A 23,179-nucleotide genomic window follows, 5' to 3' on the forward strand; every position below is an offset into this window, starting at 1 on the left:
TCCACAACTTGAACAAGCACATCAGAAATCTTGTAAAGTCCTCTAAAGCTAGTTACAAAGGTAAAATAGCATTGCTATCTAAGGATAATCATAAGGCATTATTTAACTATGTCCAAAATCTAAAAGGGAATGCCCTGCTATGTGCTTAACTGGTAATAGATTGTACTACTCATACTGTACTGGAGGAAATTGCCAATCTGCTAGCTGACAGGTTTGGTGCAAACTTCACCCCCTGTCTCCACTAGCCATACCTCAAAGCATACCAGACACCAGTCCTCTGCATAGTATTTCTAGAGATTACGTCATATCTGTGCTCTCCAAAGCCAAAAACATGGCCTCAATGAGACCAGATAACATTCCAGGTTGCTTATTAAGCAATCTAAAACAGGACCTAGCAGACTCACTTGGTGTTCCCTTTTACCATAGCCTGAGAACTGGCTTTGGTCCATCAGAATAGAGAACAGCAGCAGTAATCTATTTGCACAAAGTGGGGCATCAACCGACCCTGGGAAGTATAAACTCATATGTCTAACAGCCTCATCTGCAAGGCCATGGAAAGAATCATCATGGACCTTATCAACAAGCACATAGGCAATCTTCAGACTCCAGACCCAAACCAGTTTGGCTTTGTTAAGGGTAGATCATGCTTATTAAACCTAGTAGACTTCTTCGAGAAAGTCACCAAAGCCCTGGAAGAAGGCAAAACAGTAAATACTGCCTGTCTTGACTTAGCCAAGGCTTTTGACACAACCCCCCACTCAGGTATAATTGAGAAACTCTCCCAAGTGGAGATTAACCCTTACATCACTAGATGGGTAGCCAATTGGCTCACCAACAGAACACATGCTGTTAAAGTTGGTGACTCCACCTCTACCAGTAAACCCGTCACCAGTGGCATACCACAAGGATCTGTGCTGGGCCCTTTACTGTTTGGAATCTATTTCTCTGAAGTCCAGGCTAAAGTAGACTGCCTTTGGCTTACCAGGTTCACTGATGATTGCAAAGTGGGTGCAATCACTGTGTCCCCCAACAATGATAGCATAATACAGGAGGGGCTAACACAGACAAATGACTGGTGCAAAAGCCACGGTCTAAAACTAAACACAAAAAGTGCATTATTATCCCCTTTGGCAAAGCAGAATTCCCTGCTAATTACAATATTGACAGCACCCCCCCCCCCTCCCCATGTTCAAACTCAGTGCTGTGAGATCTGGGAACACAGGTAGATAGCAATTTGAACTTTGACTACCAAGTTTCTACAGTGATAAGGAAAGCCTTCCACATTCTGCATCTCATAATTAAGGGCATCGCATCCAGGTCTAAGGATGTTATAACTCCACTGTACTTAACCCTCATCAGACCATTAATAGAGTACAATGCTCTCTTCTGTATGTACCTTATCAGACACCTGCAGCAGCTGGAGAGACCACAGATGTTTCTCACCAAGAAAATACAGAGCCTCTAAACCATGACTTAAGTGAACAGACTGAAATCTCTGTCACTGTACTCTGTATCATATAGGCTGCTGGGAGGCGACTTGTGCCTAGCCTACAGGGAAGTCTCTGACCCTGCCCTGATGGATATGCTGCTCATCCACAAGTCATATAGTACAAGAGTCACTCATTCTAGAGATCTTAACCTAGCCTGTGACATGAACAGAACATGTTGGAGTAACAGATAAATCTCCCATAGGTTGCCACAACTCTGGAATAAACTTCAAACTCACATGAAGCAGAACTCATGACTGACCATATTTAAGAGCAATCTGGACAAATGGATGGGAGACTGCAAATTCATCCCGAGGATAGCACCCATGTCCCTCATGGACAGGGGTAGTGGGTGTTTATCCTAGACTCACTCTGTGAATTGCATTCATCTAACAAAGGACAATTGAAGAAACTCGGGATTAACATGACTAGGTTTGTAAGGGCTCTAGGACCGCTAGCCTAGTAACCTCCAATGAACCTATGAATGTTTACATACTGAAGCATGAACTGACTCTTGGTCATGAAGAAGAGACATCTTGAAACCTTTGGCCAGTCACATTCCAGTCATAGCGTTCCATGACATCTTTGAACTGGAAAGTCTATTATGATGACTTTTTGGCACAATCTTATGCATATAATGAATTATGCAATCAGTACTGAATTGGATAGTTCCCCACAAGAATATGTTTGTTAGATGACCATGTGTAAATGCAGTAAACCCTTCAAAAAGATACACATCATTATTTTACTATTTGAAAGCTACCAATCACATACTTACTTATTATTAATACAGTCACTCTGTGACAGAAACGTCTTCTTGGACTTGTAACTCACAAGGCAACAGTCTTTAAAAGGCATTTAAATACAGTGTCAGGTTCTTTGACCCCTGACCTTGACACTACAATTACACAGTGGTTAAGAAGCATCATGTATTTCTGTCCAGTAGGATCAATATACCAGAGTTTTTTATGAAAACAGTCTGAATGAAGCTTTCTTATTTATTTATATTTTATTTATTTCAGTTTGACAACCGGGTAAGTCCACTGGGCCACAAACAGCCCATTTTCATTGGAGGCCCAAGGAGAAAAGCTCCAGCGTACATTTACAGAGAAACAGAATTTACAATAATTTTTGAGAATGTGCAGTGTACAAAAATAATAGTGAGATAACATAAAGTTCATACAGAAAATAGCATAAAATGCAATAACATGGCAATTTTTGATAAGACATATGATACAAGTGTTAAATCACACACACACACACATATATATATATATATATATATATATATATATATATATATATATATATATGTATATATCCGTTTAGCCGATGGACACAATGTCGACAGTCCGTGTATCAAATGCAGTGCAGCAACTCTTGACAATACCGAACACAAATGCATCAAACGGCAATCCCGCTCCCCCTTTTGAACCCATGTTAGCACTTGTTTTGGATGTAGGGCAGTCAAAATGTTGCATTCAGTGTTCTTTGTGATATTTTGGCCGTTCGACATGCAAAATTTTGGGATTTCGACTGGAGCATTGGTGATTCAACTGCAGTGTATTTGATTACATGGTGGTAAACCTATATATATATATATATATATATATATATATATATATATATATATATATATATATATTCATTTATGTTTTTACCAAGTTAGGGGACTGGCACGATTAGTGGCTAGAGAGGAAAAATAAGTTGGGAAGTGGGGTGTGCATATCCATTTAGTAGTAAGATAGGAGAACAAGAGAGTTTTGAATTTAATGGGGTCTTGGGTATTTCAAAGAGTGGGAGGGAGAGAGTTTCATAGTTTAGAAATGGAGTATGACAGTAGAAGGTGGCCTGGGGGTCATGATGGTTTGTGGATCTGTAGTAGGTTTTGGTTTTCTGATCTGAGTGAGCAGTTAGGGATGTAGGGTGTTAGTGTGGCGGAGAGAGAGGAGCAGTTACCAGGTTTATGGATGAGCTTATACTGGCATTACTGTATTTAAGCAAGGTCAGGTAATTGGGAAGTTTGAGCCAATGAAGGGTGTGGAGAGAGTGGCAGTGGTGGGAGGCATTTTTTGAGTTGTTAGCAAATTTGCTTATTTTATTGTAGCATGATTCAAGCTTGGATTGTAGACCAAGTTGGGGATTGCTTAATAGTGGGGCGCCATACATAAGAGAGGGGAGAAGGTAGGTAGATGCTAGGGTTTTTTTGGCGGAGGGGAAGAGGTAGCGGTTGTGCCTGTAAAGAAGTCCTATTTTCTGGTGTTTGTTTTTTATAGTGGATTGAATATGTTTGTCAAATTTAAGATGCTCATCAATGATGATGCCAAGGAGTTTGGCTCTGGATACAATTTATATTGAGATGTTATCACTACTGAGTATTGAGAAAGAGTTTTTGTCTATTATGGAGTTTCTAGAGGGGATAAAGGTCATCAGTTTTGTTTTGTTAGTATTTAGGGTAAGATGGTTATTTTTCATCCAGGATTCTGTTTTAGAGAAGGCTAACTGAATTTTTAGGAGTAGGTTGGAGGGGGTATAAGCAGTGCAGATGATAGTTGAGTCATCTACATATTGGATTATTAATGAGTCTGGAATGGCAAGGTGAAAGTTGTTAATAAATATATTGAAGAGTAGTGGACCTAGAACAGAACCTTGTGGGACCCCAGTCAGGGTGTGTTGAAAGGTGGAGGTTGAGGATTTCCACTGAATGGCTTGTTTTTTTTTTTTTTGTCAAAATCTTTTTATTGAAAATTTTCAGAACATAAAAACAATACATTAAACAGTGAAAACAAGTTAACAGCATCATAAAGCATGTATTTACAATAAGAAAGATAATACTTTGAACCTATAACTATGTACAAAATATACAATAGAAGTCACATATATGAACTAAACATTTTTGTGTCTAATGGAAAGGAAATAAGAGGAGGAATGTATCAGAATGAGTTATGTGAATTAAGTATGTGAGATCTTTGTTAAAGCCAAGTATAATGTATAAATATTTATAACTTGAGACAGTGAGAGGTATGATCTGATTCATTTATAGCAAGTTAGGAACATAGCGTAGTCTGGGGTAACATCATGATTTACTTCTTGAGGATTAAGTTCAGCAAGAGCCCCCAGTATTTATGGTAGTATTGTTTTTGTTTTGTATTAGCGTATGCTAATTTATGGAAGGAAATATACTTGATAGCAAGGCTACAAAAATCTTCCCATGCGATTGAGGATTGATCAGCCCAGTTTTTGGTGATGTCAAATTTAATAAGGGTGCAGGTAGAAATAAGAATATGTTTTATGATTTTAGGATATTTGGTTGTGATAATACGTAGGATAGCTGTTTCACATGAAAAGGTGGATTTTTCATATCCTGTCTTCTCTAATCTTACTCTTAGGGAACACCATAAATTATGAACTTTTTTACATCCCCAAAAAACATGCAAAGTATCTGCTATTTGGTTTGGGCAATATGGGCATTCTGCTGAATATTTGAGATTGAACTTATTAAGAATTGATGGCGTGTAATAAGTGTTGTTGTTAATCATGATTTGGATGTATAATAGACGTTTGAAGGGAATAAGCTTAATGGTATTTTCAATGGCCGATTTTTTTATTTTCTTCTGCGATTAGTTGGCTTTTTCCTTGCCAATAAGTTGAGAATAAAAGTGAGTTCTGAGATTTTATGCTTGTTATTAATTTATAAGCCCTAGAAACCATTGTATCTTTAGTTACTAGATTTTTAAATATTAGAGTAGCTAGACTGATTTCCTGGTGGTCAGTTTTAGCAAAAGGTATCTTAATTTTAATTAGATAAAGGATTTGCCTAAGGATAGTAGCATAATTCTTAGGCAGTCTGAGTTTCTCCCTTAGTTGTGTTATATTGGTTTCCTGCCATTCATATAGGTCCCACACTGTGAAGTCTTTTATAAGAGGGAATTTAGTTTAATTAATTGTTTGAGTGTTAATTGATAAGTTAGGATTTAATTGGATCGGTTTTATGAGGTCAAGGACATTGGTGAGTTGTACGGATTTTAATAAATTTTGAATAGTTGATATCATATGTTTAAACAGTGGGTGGAGGTTCCTAGTATGAGTCTCTTATGTTTAAGTTCAAAAAGGGGAGGGATATGGAGTTAATATCAAGGGATTTAAGTTGATTATACCATATTTTAATCCATAGGGGGTGTCCAGCAGTTTGATTTAGGATCATTGTTTATTATTTGAATAATAAAGTGATTATACTATAGTAAAGTTTAAAGTCTGATAGCCCCAGGCCTCCTTTGTCTTTTGTTAAGGAAAGTTTAGCATATTTAATTCTAACAGATTTAGGATGTCACAAAAAATGAGATATGGCTTTCTCTACATCCCTAAAGAATTTTTGTGAAATTGAGAAAGTAGCATATAGCTGGAAAAGGATTCTAGGTAATATATTCATTTTGACCACATTAGCTTTTGATAGTAGGGACATATTGATATTTCTCCATCTGCTAATATCATTTTCAGTGTTTGACCATGTATATAATAGATTGTTCTTAATGATCTCATTAAAGTTATGAGTATAGGTTATACCTAGGTATTTTATCTGGTATTTGGATTTGAACTCACTAGCAGGAAAGTGGAATTCTTTATGGCTTAAGAGATTTATAGGGAGAACATAAGATTTACTGGGATTTATTTTATAATTGAATATAACAAAATATATGTCTAATGCATTAAGTAGTTTTGGTAGATCAGTGTTAGGAAGTTCAAAATATAGATTTAAATTATCAGTGAAAGCAGAATATAAAAGCTTTATATTTCATATTTTAGGAATATGGTGGAAGGTTTTTTGGGATATATATATATATATATATATATATATATATATATATATATATATATAGGAGCAGGGGTTCTAAATATAGATTAAAAAGGTAGGGAGATAGAGGGCACCCTTGCCTTGTACCATTAGAGAGGGGGATAGTGTTAGAATTGTATTTGTTAACTTGAATAGTAGTAGAAACTTTAAGGTAAAGTACTTTAATTCTTTTTATGAATTTTTGTGGGATTCCAAAAGAGGCGAGGACATTGAACAGGAAATCTAGGTTTACTCTGTTGAATGATTTCCTTGCATCAGTGATAAGGACGTATATTGGATACCTATCCTTGTCTAAGAGTCTTATGATGGTATCTAATAGAAGGGTGTTATCACATGTTTGTCTATTCTGCATAAAACCCATTTGATCATGAGAGATAATGGAAGGAAGTATACTTTTCAGTCTATTAGCAATAACGTGAGCTAGAATCTTGAGATCAGTATTGATAAGGGCAATTGGTCTATAGCTGGCTGGGTCTAATGGGTCAGCATTTGGTTTAAAATGTTTTTGAGTTAAAATATCTATCCATTATTCTGTGTTGAATTATGCAATTAAATATCTTCAGTAAAAGTTTAGCGACCGGTTCAGAGAATGTTTTGCAGAATTCAACCGTGAAGCCATCAGGGCCAGGAGATTTACCTGGTCAAGTTTATTAATTGCAATTTTGATTTCTTCAAGGTGCAGGGGTGATTTTAAAAGGTTCTTTTGATAATCAGCAATCTGTGGAAATTTCAGATTATGCATAAACTCTTCAAGCTTGTTTGTAGGGGGAGAGTTTGGTAGATTATATAGGTTTTTGTAAACATCTTCAAATGTGTTTATAACGTCTTGGTCTTTAAACTTTAACAGGTCTTTGTACCTAATTTATTTGATCCTAGTAGGTCCATTTTTAATATTAATTAATCTGGCAAGGGTTCTTGAGGGAACTTGTGCACACTTTGAGTATTGGTATGTCGATCTCATCTCCACAAATAAGACATTGTGCAATTGCTTTTGCAAGTCAGTAATTGAATCTTCTAGCTCTCTTGTATATTTCTATTGGAGTTTTAATTCAATGTCTTTGATTTGGGTCTCTAGTTTGAGTTTAAGATTATTATGTTTTTTCTTATACCATGAAGATTTTTGAATAATAAGACCTCTTATGACAGATTTAGCAGCAGCTCATTGCACATCATAAGGGATTTGATTAGAGATGAGGTCAATGTCCAGTTGGGCAAAGGTAGCATTTATATCTTGTATTACCTCCTGCACTTGAATGATATTAGGATTTAGAGTCCAATTGTTGAAATATGAGGATCTTTGGTTAAAGGAGGAGATGTTAATGGAGATATTGATTTTGGAATGATTTGATATGGATCTAGGGAAGACATTGTAGTTAAGTGTATGAGAGGTGAAAGTTTGGGAGATTTGACCAGATTTTATGTGCAGCTGAGAAAAAGGTTAATCTAGGTGTAGCGTTATCATGTTGAAATTTTGTATAGGGGGTCAATTAAATCAAAGGTATTTTGTAATTCTTCTAGGGCCACAGTAGTATGTTGCAATTGTCTAGTCTCTTTATGTGACCTATCCTTGTCTGGACTAAACAAAGCATTACAATTCCCTCCTCTAATGTATAAATGATTTGGATAATTAATTAGGATATTAAATATATCATAAATAAAAAGATGTTGGCTTGAACAAGGGCTATATAGATTAACAAAGAGTAAGGGCTTACTTAAAGTAAGGTAGTTACTGGTAAACAGAACCCATCTTCCATTAGGATCACTTTTGGTGGAGGTGATCTCTCCTTGATAGGATTATTAACTATAATAGCTACTCCCATAGAGGATGAATTATATCCTGCAGCAATTATTTGTTTCACCTAATTCCTCTTTCTCTCATTGTCCCAAAGTTGATTGATCATATGTGTCTCTTGAAGAAAAGTTATAGTAGATTTATTTTGAAATGTGAGATGCATGATTAGATTTCTTTTTTTTATTCAATAGCCCCTTAATGTTCCATAAATCTATTGTAATCATTTTCAGGATCTGAGTTTGTTTTTAAGTGTGTTGTTGAAAGATAATGGTAGAATTGAAGGTGTATATTTAAAGCTGTTATGATAGAAAATAGTTTAAATGAGGTGACTTCTAAACTCCTTAACCCTATATAGGTGCTGAACCACCAATTTCTCTGTAAGAGTATGGAGATATTTATTGAACATCGTAAAATAGTTACAGTTTGGGCTAAGGTGAAAAAAGCAAGTAGCAGAGGGATGATAAAAATACCTAAGTTGATCTAATCATAGACAATCATTAGCTACAAACTGTGCAAAACAACTCCTTTTAATTAATACCAGTTGAGAGAAGTCATTATCTAACCCCTTATTTTAATCATATTAATATCTACTTAAATATCTTGCTAATAGTTTGAAGGCAAAAACACAAGGGTAACTTGTAGTATCAGCTGTTAAGGTGTTTCTAGTCTTGATAAGGGTACTAATATCTTAATAAAACCAAGCAAAAATATATAAGTCTGATAGAAGAGGTATAAAAATACAAATAATCAAAGCCTTAAGAAACAATTCTAACAACAATCTAATTATAAAGGCCTTGCTCAATGTTAATACAAACATATCTCTATATGTATATTAATCTGAAAAGAGTAATAAGCCCCAAACTTTAAACTGCTTTATGTTTTATATAAGGTCTAGAAGAAATTCCTTTAAGACAAAATAAGTCTCTTATAAGAGTAATGTTTTAGAAAGAAGTTGGAAACCTTGCTTCAGTTTAGAATGTACTCAGTGAAGCTGTTGGTATAGCAGGAGTTAACAAGAGTTTAGTTTACCATTATAACCAATGTAACAACAGACAGAGTTATTCTTATTTACAATTTATCAAATCAGCAATGAAATTAAAAGTAGAACATTTTGCTGTAACTGCTCGTACATTAATAAGTCTAAATACTCTATAGAAATGGTTGTGGAAGCTGGTTACACCTGATTACAAGAGTTAAGAAAAGCTGTATACATAGTACTATTAGCATACAAAGATAACGAAAAAAAAAATCTTCCACTTCATTATTTTCAGGTTCAGTAGATATGCATGTGCCCTGCCTATTTGATGCTTCAACTTACGAAAAATAGCTTAAATGATTTTGGGCAGAAAAAAGTTTTGCCTATTTCTGACATTTAGATAGCCTTATAAAACAAGTGTATATCTAATAAGCTTTATTAACTAGCGGGTTGCAACTAGCATGATGACCAGCGCTGTATAAAAAGTTAGTTAGTCATTTGCTGGATATTACAAAAGACAATCTAAAAACAACTAGTTAAGCTAGAACACAAATTCTAACATAAAGCCTTTTGCACTACTTACTGACATGCTCAACCTCAGCTGTCCTCTTATCATTTGCTGATACCCATTGATACAATTAAACTTGCAGCATTTTCCTATTACCAGGTTAACAAGATTTATTTTTCTTTTAAGCTTATAGCTTTGTAAACAAATTGTGCTATACATGTTTCCTCCTGAAATATTGGTAAAAATGATTATATTTGCATTCTTCCTTCAAGCTCTAGAGATTTAGGTATTTTCTTTGAATGATGTGCTGGCAGAAGGATAGATAGTAATTGAGAGTTGAGGAGCTGCACAGCTAGTGTGCTTACAGGCTGTCCACCATTTTGGAATCCATGAATGGCTTGTTGACCTTCAGAGAGATAGCTTGAGAACCAGGCTAAGGCAGAGGAGGAGAGGTTGAGAGGTGCAAGCTGAATTAAGAGTAAAGGGTGGGAGATGGTGTAAAAAGCCTTGGATAGATCTAGGAACAGGGAAGATGCCAGTTTACCAGAGTCACAAGCTTGATTTATGGTTTCAAGAAAGGATAGAAGGGCAGTCATGGTACTGTGGCCAGGGCAGAAGCCATGTTGAGTGTGGGTGAGAAGATTGTTTTGGGTAAGGTATGACATGAGCTGGGTTTGGACACATTTCTCCAGGAGTTTTGAAAGAGGTGAAAGGATAGCTATAGGTCTAAAATTGGAGGTGTCAATGTTTTTGCCTCCTTTATGTAGTGGGATGATATATGTTTGGCCCCAGATGGATGGAACAAATGCTTCTTGGATGATTAGTATGGAAATGGTAAGGGCTATGTTGTCAGCAGATAGTTTAGGAAGGTTGCTGGGAGATTGTCATGTGCATTCTGGCTAGGTTACAGTTGAAGTAGTAGTTTTTTATAGTACCTGTAGGGATAGATTTAAAGTTAAAAGGGGACAGGGGTTGGTGGGGTGAGAGGAGTTTGGGGGGGGGTGAGGAAAAGAGGAGGATAATTTGGCTATGCAATCTATGAAGAAGGAGTTAAACTGAGTGGCAATTTCCAGGTTGGTAAGGTTTGGGTTTGGGCAGGGGCTCTCTTTGTTACCAGGGTGCAGGACGGAGGAGATAGAGGGCCAGAACTTTCTAGGGTTGGTAGAGTGGTTTGTTTGAAGTCTGAAAAAGTATAATTTACAATCTCTGATTATGAATTTTTATAGAGTTCTGAAGTTGTTTGAATTTGAGAAGGTAGTTTGGTAATTTGTTTTTTTGATATAGTGTCTTTGTGGACTTAGAGAAAGCATATGATAGGGTGCCTAGATAGGAGTTGTGGTATTGTATGAGGAAGTCAGGAGTGTCAGAGAAGTATGTAAGAGTGGTACAGGATATGTACCAGGGTAGTGTGACAGCGGTGAGGTCTGCGGTGGGAATGACGGATGCGTTTAAGGTGGATGTGGGATTACATCAAGGATCGACTCTGAGCCCTTTCTTATTTGTAATGGTGATGGACAGGTTGACAGACGAGATTAGACAGGAGTTCCCGTGGACTATGATGTTTGCAGATGACATTGTGATCTGTAGTGAGAGGAGGGAACAGGTGGAGGAGACCCTGGAGAGGTGGAGATATGCTCTAGAGAGAAGAGGAATGAAGGTCAGCAGGACTAAGACAATATATATGTGTGAATGGGAGGGAGGATAGAGGAATGGTGAGGATGCAGGGAGTAGAGGTGGTGAAGGTGGATGAGTTTACATACTTAGGATCAACAGTTCAGTGTAATGGTGAGTCTGGAAGAGAGGTGAAGAAGAGAGCACAGACAGGATGGAGTGGGTGGAGAAGAGTGTCAGGAGTGATTTGTGACAGATGAGTACCAGTAAAAGTGAAGGGGAAAGTCTACAAGAGGGTAGTGAGACCAGCTATGTTATATGGGTTGGAGACAGTGGCATTGACAAAAAGGCAGGAGTCAGAGCTGGATGTGGCAGAGATAAAGATGTTAAGATTTGCACTGGGTGTGACAAGGGTGGACAGGATTAGGAATAAGTATATTAGAGGGTCAGCCCAGGTTGGAAGGTTTGGAGACAAAGCCAGAGAGACAAGATTATGATGGTTTGTACATGTGCTGAGGAGGGATGCAGAGTATATTGGGAAAAAGATGCTAAGGATGAAGCTACCAGGTAACATGAAAAGAGGAAGGCCTAAGATAAGGCTTATGGATATGGTGAGAGAGGACATGCAAGTGGTTGGTGTGACAGAGCAAGATGCAGAGAACAGGAAGAAATGGAAACAGATGATCCACTGTGGTGACCCCTAACATGAGCAGCTGAAAGAAGAAGAAGAAGAAGCATAAAAAGCTTGGTTTCTTTGGATAGCCAGAGAGAAGCATTGGCTTGGATTAATTTGGTCTGTACTGGGGCATGGTTGTTGAGAGTTTTTATGAATACGTTATTGAAGTAGTTGGTGACATTGTTGAGGGGCAGGTTCTTAGGGGGGGACCAGTCAGTAAGTCTTAAACATTCGGAGAAAGTTTGAGGGTTGAAGTTGGAGAGATTGCATGCATGTATGTAATGGTGTTGTGGCTGAAGAGAGTAGGGATGATCATCAGCAAAGACAGGAAGGTGATCACTGAGGGGGGTCTGGAAGGGTTCCTAAGTTAGAGACAAGGTTGGGATGGGATGTAAGGATACAGTCAGTGATAGTGCCAGAGGACCCATCTTTGCTTGGCCTGGTAGGGGAGTTTACAGGTTGGGAGAAATTGAAGAGATTGAGTGATTGAGATGGGGCTAGTGTATTTAGTGAGGCCCAATTTATGTTATTGTCACCTAGGATGTAGGTTTCATTTATGTTGGAAGAAAACCAGGAGAGGATGTGTTCAGGTATTGATATGTTATTACCAGGGGGTATATATAGGGCAGCTATACATATGGATTTGTGATTGCTCAGGTTTAGCAGAGCAATTGTTATTTCAGCGTGGCTAAAGTTAGGGATTAGATTGGTGAAAGGAGTTAAGGTATGGGTGGATGAGAATATTATGGCAACACCTCCTCTTTTTTTGTTTGATCTGTCATTGTGTATTATTTGGTAGCCAAGTGGGAGAATTTCACTGTCTTTTATGGAGTGTTTAAGCTAGGTTTCTAAGATGGTGGTAATTTCTGAATGATTATGGCCAGCCATTATTGGAAATTAGGGATTTTTTTCCTTAGGCTTTGGGCATTGAGTGTGGCCAGATGTATTGATTTATGGGTGTGTGTATGGTGGGAGTTGGGGGTGGGAGTTGGTGGTGTGGGCCCAGGGTTGGGGTGGCTGTCACCGGAGAGTGATAGGGTGACCTGAAGGAGGATGAGTGTGAGGTAGTTTAATGTGATTGAGGAGTATGAGTAAGAGTGAAGGAATGGGAGAGATTTGGTGGAGTCTGAGTTTTGGGGTGTGTAGTATGAATGAAGGATAGGTAGTATCCTATGTCTGAATAATAAGGTTGGGTTGAGAGGGTAAAAATTAGGTGCTATGGAGGTGAAAGGCAGTGTGCAGGCAGGTTGTATGGTAGATATGGAGTGTGTAGGGGTGTGTGTTTGGGGTAGTTGTGTGAGGTAAGTAAGATAGTTAACAGAGGTAATACTGGTTGTCAGGCATAGGACAAGATGTAGCATAGTGGTCATAATGTAGTGTTGGGTGGAGTGCTTGATTAGAAATCATGTATCAGGGAGGAGTGGCTATGGCTGATAGGTGGTTTGGGGTAATGGGCATGGTGGTGGTTGAGATAAATGTACAAGTAGTGGGGGGGTGGGTGAAAATTGGGAGCAGAGTAGGGGAGTGGAGTGAACCCACAGGGCAAATGGAGCGGGTTAGACCCCCAGCAGAGATGAGCAAGGGTCTATCAGTGAATACTGATTTTGACTGGGGATGGTGGATGGTCAAAGGGAAAGAGGGAACATTTCCTGTGAGAGTAATTGTTATTTCTTGCATTAACTAGAATTAGTGGAGTCTAAAAGTAGGAGATAGGGTTGATACTACAAAGCTTAAGCATATAGGATAAAAATAGGGCTATTACATGATCTGTAGCAGGTGTGCAAGTGTAGCTCGGCTACTGCAGTTGTATGGGGAGAGGTGTTATCGTGTTCAGCTGAAGCAGCTAGGGGCTGGGGTTTAGTAGGGTACACATCGGTTGGGAAAGGTGACTGGAGCTATGGTGAAGAGTGGATGTTTATTGCCACCTAGTGGTAAAATACAGGTGGTACTGTTTAGGGGGTAGAGGTGGATAGGGTCTCCATGACTGTGCACACTATCTGGAAATGCTTTATCTTATGGCAAATTGAAATAAAATTTACACAGATAAGGAGCAGATGGAGGAAAACACTAGCTTACATGTGTATTAAGTGATACAGCAAAGGTTTGGTTATTCAATAGATTCTTTTTTTGTCCAGGCTGGAGGGAGATGGTTTTAGGGTGTTGTTCCTGGATGACTGGGCTTGCAAGTTGGATTCTAGATAGCTGGGATGGAAGGATAAGAAGAAAATGTTAGCAAAAAGGTGAGCAGAGCAATGGGTAGATAGGGGAGTGAAAGAGAAGAGTGGGTGGTTGTGTGACGGTGAAATGAGAATGTTAAGAGTGGCAGGAATGTGAGGAGATAGAGGGATGTGTTTAAATGAGAGAAATTTAAGCAGGTATGTCCTAGGTTGGGTGGCTGAAATGCAGCAGTGTAGGTCAGGAGGTCGGGGTACTGAAAGGGAGTCAGTAGGTACAGTCGATTGAGTGCAACAGATAGCAATAACACAGAATTCTTCAGGTAGATGCAGATATTGCAAGCTTTGTCCTTTTATACATTGATAACACGTAAGGCAGTAAAACTAATTCAAATGCATAAATGAAACAAGACAACACAGTTTATGAACATCTATGAAAACAAGCACTAGATTAATTCATTGTGAACATTGGTTAAGTTTCAGTGGATATGAAAAAGAATGTACAGGTAGCTAGCGAGCTGAAAATGTAAAGATAAAATATGAGGAGGCACATCAAGAAATGCAATACAATTCAAGTGTACAGTGTCTTGTGCGAGTAATATCTGCACTTGTAATTCAGCTGTTATTGATAGCACTACTGCATACAGCTATGATATAGATAGAAAGCTCTTTAAAAAAATACAGTGCAATTCAAGTGTGAAGCTTCTTGTGAGAGTAGTATCTGTACTAGTATATCAGCCATTATTGATAGTACTACAGAGTACAGCTTTGAGTTAGATTAGGAAGCACGTTTGGGAATAAAGTTCCTACTAGTGCTTTTTACTCTAAATTTCAGAAACTATGCTAAAGACTTCAATATCTATACTACAGGATCTGCTGGTGTCATCATCAGGTTCTCATTTAGTCTCAGTAGCACTCTCTGCATCATCAAATTCCCATTCAGTCTCAGTGGTAGCCTTTGCATCTTCAGATTCACATTCAGTCTGAGTGGTACTCTTTTCATCTTCAGATTTACATTAGGTCTCTGTGGTACTCCTTGCATGTTCAGATTCACCCTCAGTCTCAGTGGTACTCTTTGCATTATAAGGTTCACAGTCAGTATCACTAGTGCTGTCTGCATCTTCAGATTCACCTTCAGTCTCAGTGGTACTCTCTGTATCATCAGATTCCCGTTCAGTGTCAATAGTACTCTCTGCATCTTCAGATTCACATTCAGTCTCAGTGGTATTTTTCACATCTTCAGATTCACATTAAGTCTCAGTGGTACTCAATGCATTTTCAGATTCTCAGTCAGTCTCAGTGGTACTCTCTGCATTATCAGGTTCACAGTCAGTATCACTAGTACTCTCTGCATTTTCAGATTCATTCAGTCTCAGTGGTACTTTCTGCATCATCAGATTCACATTCAGTCTCAGTGGAACTCTCTGCTTCTTCAGATTCACATTCAGTCTCAGTGATACTCTCTGCATTATCATGATCACATTCAGTATCACAAATACTCTCTGCACCTTCAGATTTGCATTCAGGCTAAATAGGACTCTCTGCATTATCTAATTTGCTCTTTGGAAATGTTCATGCAGGTCTGGCTGCTTTAGCTCATCTGTGCTCTTCCTAAATTAAAAATTTTCATGCAGATCTTAAAGTTTGTGTGTCCCAGCTCCACTTGAATAACTCACTTAATTCATTGTGTCAGGAAACAATTTTGCATAAGGATACTGCATTTTCAAACTAATTTCAGCATTTGTTCTTCAACAACCTTAAATTTGTCAGTGTAATGTTATTCATGCTTATTCCAGTTAATGGTAGTATAACGTCTCTCCTTTCTTCTACTAACACTCTCTGACCATCGATTACTTTCAGCTTCACTGTCAGGTCTGTTTCTCTCATGACTAATTGAACAACACCTTGCTGTGTTATGATCATTTTTAACAACCATGTGGAGAGGAGCCTTAACTTTGTCTGTGTTGGTGATGCATTTCTTCTTTCATATCTTAGCTAACAGAGCCTTACGTGTGATTCTAAAACACTAAGGCAACACCCTGTGCTTCAAAAAGGTGAATGTGAAATCTAGCAGTATTGGCCATTCTGTGAATGAACCAGGTCTGAAATAACACATTCCAGTGATGATAAGTCAGACTGCAGTGACATTATCACGCATGAACTGTCTGACTGACCCATCATCAGTTCAAAAGGGTGATGTTATACATTATTCTGCATTCCCAGCACCATGTGAGCAGAAGAAGTTTCAACACCATCATCATGAATCAAGGCAAGTGTGTGAGATGCAGCATGTAAAGCCCCGGCACTGTCTGCATGGCAGCCCTTCAGTTTCATGATTAGGTGCCTACTGGACTGCACCAGCACCAGAGATATAAAGGCAGACTATGGTACTTCATTGCATTCATACTGACCTCCCTTGTAGCCACAGCCTGATTATCCATCACAAGAAGTTCATGTTGTCATATTAATCATATTAATTCATCATAACTGGTTACATCTTGATGATCTTCCTCAATGAATACTCTGGACACAGAGACTTTCAGTGTCTTTGTGCAAGCCATCTCCATGATGTTAAGACAGCCATAGATGAAGCATCTCATGTGTGACCAAGTTTGCTTCCTGCATGTATGTGTGTGTGTGTGTGTGTGTGTGTGGGGGGGGGGGGGTTATTGAATACTAACATCTATGGGTCTATATTACAACTTTGAACTCACAGGAGTTTGAACGTTGTAATATCGAACTCAAAAGTCCAAAATACGAAAATAGCAAAGCCACGGCACACCAATTTTTTTCCCGGGGCTTTGCTATTTCCTCCACTGTGGTGCAATCCTGGAGTTGGTATATTTAAGTAGGGGGTGTGGGGGGTGTTGCCCCCCACTTTAGTTTAAGTTTAAAGTGTATGTGGTTTTTTTTTGTAACCGAAAAGCTATTTTTTCCCCTGGGAAAAAAATCACTGTTCTGTGTTTTCGTAATTATTGGGTTTTGAACTTCATTGTTTGATATTTCAGTGTTCAAACTCTTGTGAGTTCAACGTTGTAATATAGACCCACATCTACAATGCAAGCATCAGAGCTTACCATTAACTAATCCACTCCCAGTCATTTTACACCCATGTACATAAACAAAATACAACTTAAATATTAAAATCACATAAAAATGCAAACTAAATACCTGCCTATGTAAAGCAATGCAATTATGAATGCATCCACTCCCTGGCCCATTGAGTGCATGACAACCAAGTAACACAGCATAGTTCTGTGTCACTGATGAATGTAGATGGTAGTCTGTCTAGTGTCCGTCTATTTAATGCCACCATGCATTGTCGTGCACCCCTATGATTTGCAAAAAGCAGGGTTGCATAGCATAGCTAGTCATGGCATGTTCCCTGCAGAAAATGTCCTCCTACATTTGGTTGCTCTGTTGTCTTCCTATGCCACTCCCAGAAGAGACAGATGTTGCTGCCCTGCTGTCTAAGTCAAGATGGCGTTGCTATCATATGGGTATGTTACATCCTTGGCTTAGGTGGAAACATCTTATGAATACAAGAAACATGTATTTTCTTTCTTCCTTTCATCCTTCCTTTCTTTCTTCCTATCTATGTATCTATCTATGTATCTATCTATCTGTCTATCTATCTATCTATCTATCTATCTATCTATCTATCTATCTATCTACCTATCTATGTTTCTGGTACTATTTTGAAAGAGTAGCAAATAAAGCGGATCAGCTATGAAGACACTATGAATATACTTTCTATGCCATAGGATACTACAATATGGCTTATACAAAAATTCAGAAAATAAGTTATGTCTTACAAAGATTCATAAATCTTTAAAATCTGAATGATATTCTTTAGTGAACTATTTCTATACATTATCTCTAGATGTTGATAATGTTTATAGTAGCATTCCGGTCATATTCAGAGTCTCATTTGCATTAAATATTTTACTACTGCATTATTTCAGACGGAGTTATCAATAACTCAGCTGCAGTATAAACCTGTTAACCTGGAGGATGCCATAGTGAGCTGCTCCCATATTCTGAGAGGCAGTGACTGCAAAGGAAAGCAATGATATAATAACTATTAAAAGTTCACAGACATCCTGACAGTGCACTGGAATGCTTACACTTTCAAAACCCTTCATTTTGTAATCATTGTATATTTGGCATATATTAAGATTATATTTCCATACTATATTTGTAAGAATACCAAACATGTGCTCATAATGGGCAGAATGTAGACTGCTGCTTTTAGACCCCTCATTTAAATATATATATATATATATATATATATATATATATATATATATATATATATATATATTAGAATTATTATAAAGAACCTACAGAGATATGTTTACTTATCCCTTAAATAGAAGGTTTATTTCCTAGTTCCACCATCAGTACATAGGTAATTAACCTTAACTGACCTATTCTAATTTCTGTGTGACTCACAAGAGACACAGCTATTGTCGCTTTCCTAGCTTAAATATGCAATCGAAAGCAGAATACAAGTAAAACACAGTGTAAAGAAAACACACCATAATATGCAAAATAGAAAAAGGCAATCACTACATTTGCATCTATACAAAGGTAAGGGGAAGATGTGCAACTACTCGCTACAGTTTATCATATGTATCCTAAACAATGCGCACATGTAATGTAGGATAAAATCTAGATGGACCTTCAAACTGTTTTGCTGTGTATTGAATAGCTGTGTATGATTAAGTGTGCCAATTTATGGACAGTAAGAGAGCATTACATATTTATAAATCAGTTTATGTTTGTTCATATAGTCAATCCCCTGGATTCAATAAACTCCATGTAGGAATAGTGTTATTCCTACATGGAGTGAATGGTGTCCATATCTGCATCTCCCACTCGGCAGCACACCTTGCATATTAATGAAGGTATGCTACTGAGATTGAGTCGTATACACGGATACTGAATCAATGCAGGGGGCGTGATGCAGTAGTGCTCGCAGATCTGTAACATGTCCCCTTTACTGACAAAGTGTGGTACAGTACTTTACAATATAAAACAGTGTCCGCAGACATTGAAATCCTCAATGGCAACTGAATGCAATGCAGGGGGTATGTGACAGGTACTGTCACACACCCTGTGTATTGTGAAAGTGCCGTACGGCACTTTACATTAGAAAACAGTAACTGTGGGCACTGAAATTATGAATGGCAACTGAATGTAATTCAGGGGGTGTGTGACAGGTACTGTCACACACCCCCTGCATTGTGAAAGTGCAGTATGGCACTTTACAATAAAGAAAGTGTCCATAGCTCTGAACTTCTTAGAGCAAGAAATGTAGAGAAAGCCAATAGTGGGACAAAAGCCCAAAAATAGGAACAGTTTTTAAATATTGCCCTTACAAACTTAGAAAGTTGATAGAATGACAGGTCTTGCATTAGCATGGATTTTCTAAAGAGTATGATGTGTGAAACTCAAGTGTCCATCAATATTTTTAACTGCAGTATTTAATGATTTGACACTGATTTACCAGGGAAACACAATCCCATGACAAATGGACCAAGAATTGTTTGTTTGTCTTTTTGGCTTTCCAAGGTTAGGGGTCGCCACAGCGGAACTCCAGTCCGCTAATGATTGGCAGTAGATTTTTTATGGTGCCAAGTTGCCAGCCCGATGCCCAACCTTCAGCGAAGGCACACCCAGTCACGCATGAATATGATGCACAAATCTGGACATCATGTGAAAATATGTACAGTTGAGCGGATTAGGAATGTGAAGTCACATCATGTAGGGGGTAAAAAGATAAAGAAGCCAAAAACAAATCCAACAGTTTATTTTAAGCGCTTTCATTTCGTCTATGAGAAACTTCATCAGAAAATGACAAACGGTGCATATTACCCAGCTTAAATACCCCCCCTAATTAACAATTTAAAGTGCTACATACACATTATATAAATTTTATATAAAAACACACAGGAACTGTGAATTTTCCACCTCCATACAATAATACAATAATAAATCACACATTAATGTCCATCCTATAATTTCTAAATACATAACAATATATATATGTATATATATATATATGCACAATAAAATTAGTGTAAAATTGAGTAAATTTATCTTTCTAAAAAACACATATATAACTATATATGTGTGTAAATATATTCAACTAACGCAAAAATCAATACAAAAAATGTCCCAGACTCAACTATATAACAGTACAACAATACACAGAGAGAACCAAAAAGACCAGTGGATAATACATTTTTATGAAAAGAACTCAGACCTCCACCTAAGTACCGACCTAATAGATAGGATACTATTAAGACTGGGGTTAACACTGGCATTAGTTCTTAACTGCCACTTTAGTTCTTTTAATTCTAGAAAATCATTTAATGGACCAACTCTCTCACCTGTACTAACTTGTTCTAATATGGTAAATTTAAATGTGTGTCCTTGATTTTTCATAACATGAACTGCTAAAGCACTTTTTATTTCATTATGTAAGATGTCACGATTATGTTCGTACACCCTTGTCCTAATAACATTGATGGTCTTGCCAATATAGAATCTTGGGCATTTGGTGCACAAAGCCAGGTGCACCACTGCCTTTGTACTACAATTAAATTTCCCATACAAATTAATTTTACCATAATTGGGAATAAAGACTGTATTTCCTTCCAGCATATATTTGCATTGTCCACAATAGCCACATTTAGACATGTTCCCTCTTACATGGCTGTTATTCGGACACCTCTCAATAATAAATTTAAAGTTGGCGTCTCTTCGATAAACTATTTTTGGCCTATTACCTACAATATTAAGGTGCTCTTTATTTATTTCGAATACATGCCAGTTTTCATAAATGATTTCCTTACATTCTTGAAAACCCTGGATATAGGTAAGGATTAAAGCATTTTTGAAGTCTGACCCAGCCGGCTTCTCGTATGCCATGACCTGGCAATCTGCTTTACCTAATAGAGGAACACAGGTACCTGCTGATCTTTTGTTAATAACTTCCTCAAAAATATTATTTAAAAATTCTAGCGGATAACCTCTTTTCACTAATATATTTCTTAAGAAGTCCATCTGTTCCACAAAATCTACCTCATCACTGATCATTCTCGCCAGCCTAACAAACTGTCCCTTCACCAAGGATTTATTTCTGGTGTATAGGGTGCCAGCTATCAAAATGCAACAAGCTGCTAGAATAGGTTGGTTTTCTATATATAGTTGTCTGAAAACACTTATTGATCCTGTCCTTAATAATCAAAATATCCAAGTAACTAATTGGGTCAGAATTTATGGTAGATGTAAACTCTAAAAACCCAGTGGTTGTCTTTAGATAATCAAAAAATTCCATCAACTCAATCTCATCTCCCTTCCAGAACACTATGATGTCATCCAGGTACCTCCCGTAGAAAGTCCATTTTGAAGTGTAAGGACTGTTCAAAATAAATTCATTTTCCCAATATGCTAAAACAATATTGGCAAATGTAGGGGCGCATGTAGCGTCCATTGCCACCCCTTTCTCCTGTTTAAATAATTGTTTTTCAAAAGTAATGACATTACTCTCCAACACCAATTACATCAGGGCTCTAATTGTTAAAATATTATCATGATCAAGTTTGGAGTACTGACAAAGATACCTATAAAACCAATCCAGCCCCACATCATGTGGAATGACTGAAAAAAGATCTTTGATGTCTATAGTCACAAATATTACATCATCAGTGTACATGTCTTTAGACATTTTCATCAAAAGGTCCCAGGAATCTTTTAGTATCCACTTTTTCCCCTTCAACACATTCTTAATGTGAGAACCAATGTAATTGGCAATAGTGTATGTCTTAGAGGCCCGTGCATCCACAATTGGTCTTAAGGGAGGGTCACCTAAATTCTTGTGGTTTTTGTGTATACCAAATATAGTAGATGTTCTGCTGTCACTAGAAATTTATATTCATCTAATGTAATCTGATTGTTCAAAACTAACTCCTGTAATGAAATATCTATTTTTTTATAAATAATATTTTTCTCATTTAAACTTATTTCACTGTAATATCCGTATATAACAGTGAACACATCTTGCTGATGTAATCAACACTATTCATGATTACCAGGCCCCCTCCCTTATCCAGTTTCATGATTCTCAAGTCATTTCTGTTACATACTTCCCTAAGTAGAGTCATTTCTTCTACACTAAGATTGGTTCCATTTTGGTATCTGCTAGCATTTAACAAATTTCTCACATCATGTTCACACAATTTCTCAAAGAGATAAACAGTTGGATGTAAAACAGGGTTAAAAGTACTTTTCCTCTGATAAGTAACATTATTAATACTTCTGACATTTTTGTCCTGGAAATAAAATTGTAAATTCTATTTTCTAGTATAAAGTTTCAGATTGATTAAGGTGTCATTCACCCTTGCTCCCCTACCTGGAACATAGGTCAAACCCTTGTCAAACAAATTGGCAACATTCCTATGTAAAACAACATCACTATAATTATAAACATTAAAATCACCATGGTCATTGGTCAGAATAACATATATATATATATATATATATATATATATATATATATATATAAAACATTCAATGTTGTTTCCAGACATTGTTGTTTGATACTGGCCCTTCCCCCTCCCTCACACCTTGGTATAATGGTACTGCTGACCATTGTAATAGCCCCCCCTCTCTGATTCTTCAGTCTCTCGGACCTCCTCAGAGGGGGGTATTCTAAAGGGTCAGGGCCATCATAAATGTCCTCACAGTCACCATTATTTTCCTGTCCTCTGCTTTGTTAAAAAGCTCCCAGTCTCTGTTGGCCCAAGGGGGGTGGCGTATATGCCCTACCCTCCTCGTATTCATGCTTGTCCCTAGTCAGTTTGTTAAACTTTTTGTGCTTAAGATCACTAATGATAGAGTCAATGTTATGAAAAATATTAAAATATTGTAACTTCTTTAGTTCAAAAAGCAGGTCAGTGTGAATTTTATTGCCCAAAACCTTAATTTCTTTGTCAAGTTCACTAATTTGTCTATCATTATCTCGAACAAGGCAACTCAACAGTTCACAACCAAATGCCTAGATTCTATATTGGCAAGACCATCAATGCTATTA

Source organism: Protopterus annectens, chromosome 4.part1 (assembly GCF_019279795.1).
Source record: "Protopterus annectens isolate FY-2018-M chromosome 4.part1, PAN1.0, whole genome shotgun sequence".
NCBI lineage: Eukaryota > Metazoa > Chordata > Ceratodontiformes > Protopteridae > Protopterus > Protopterus annectens.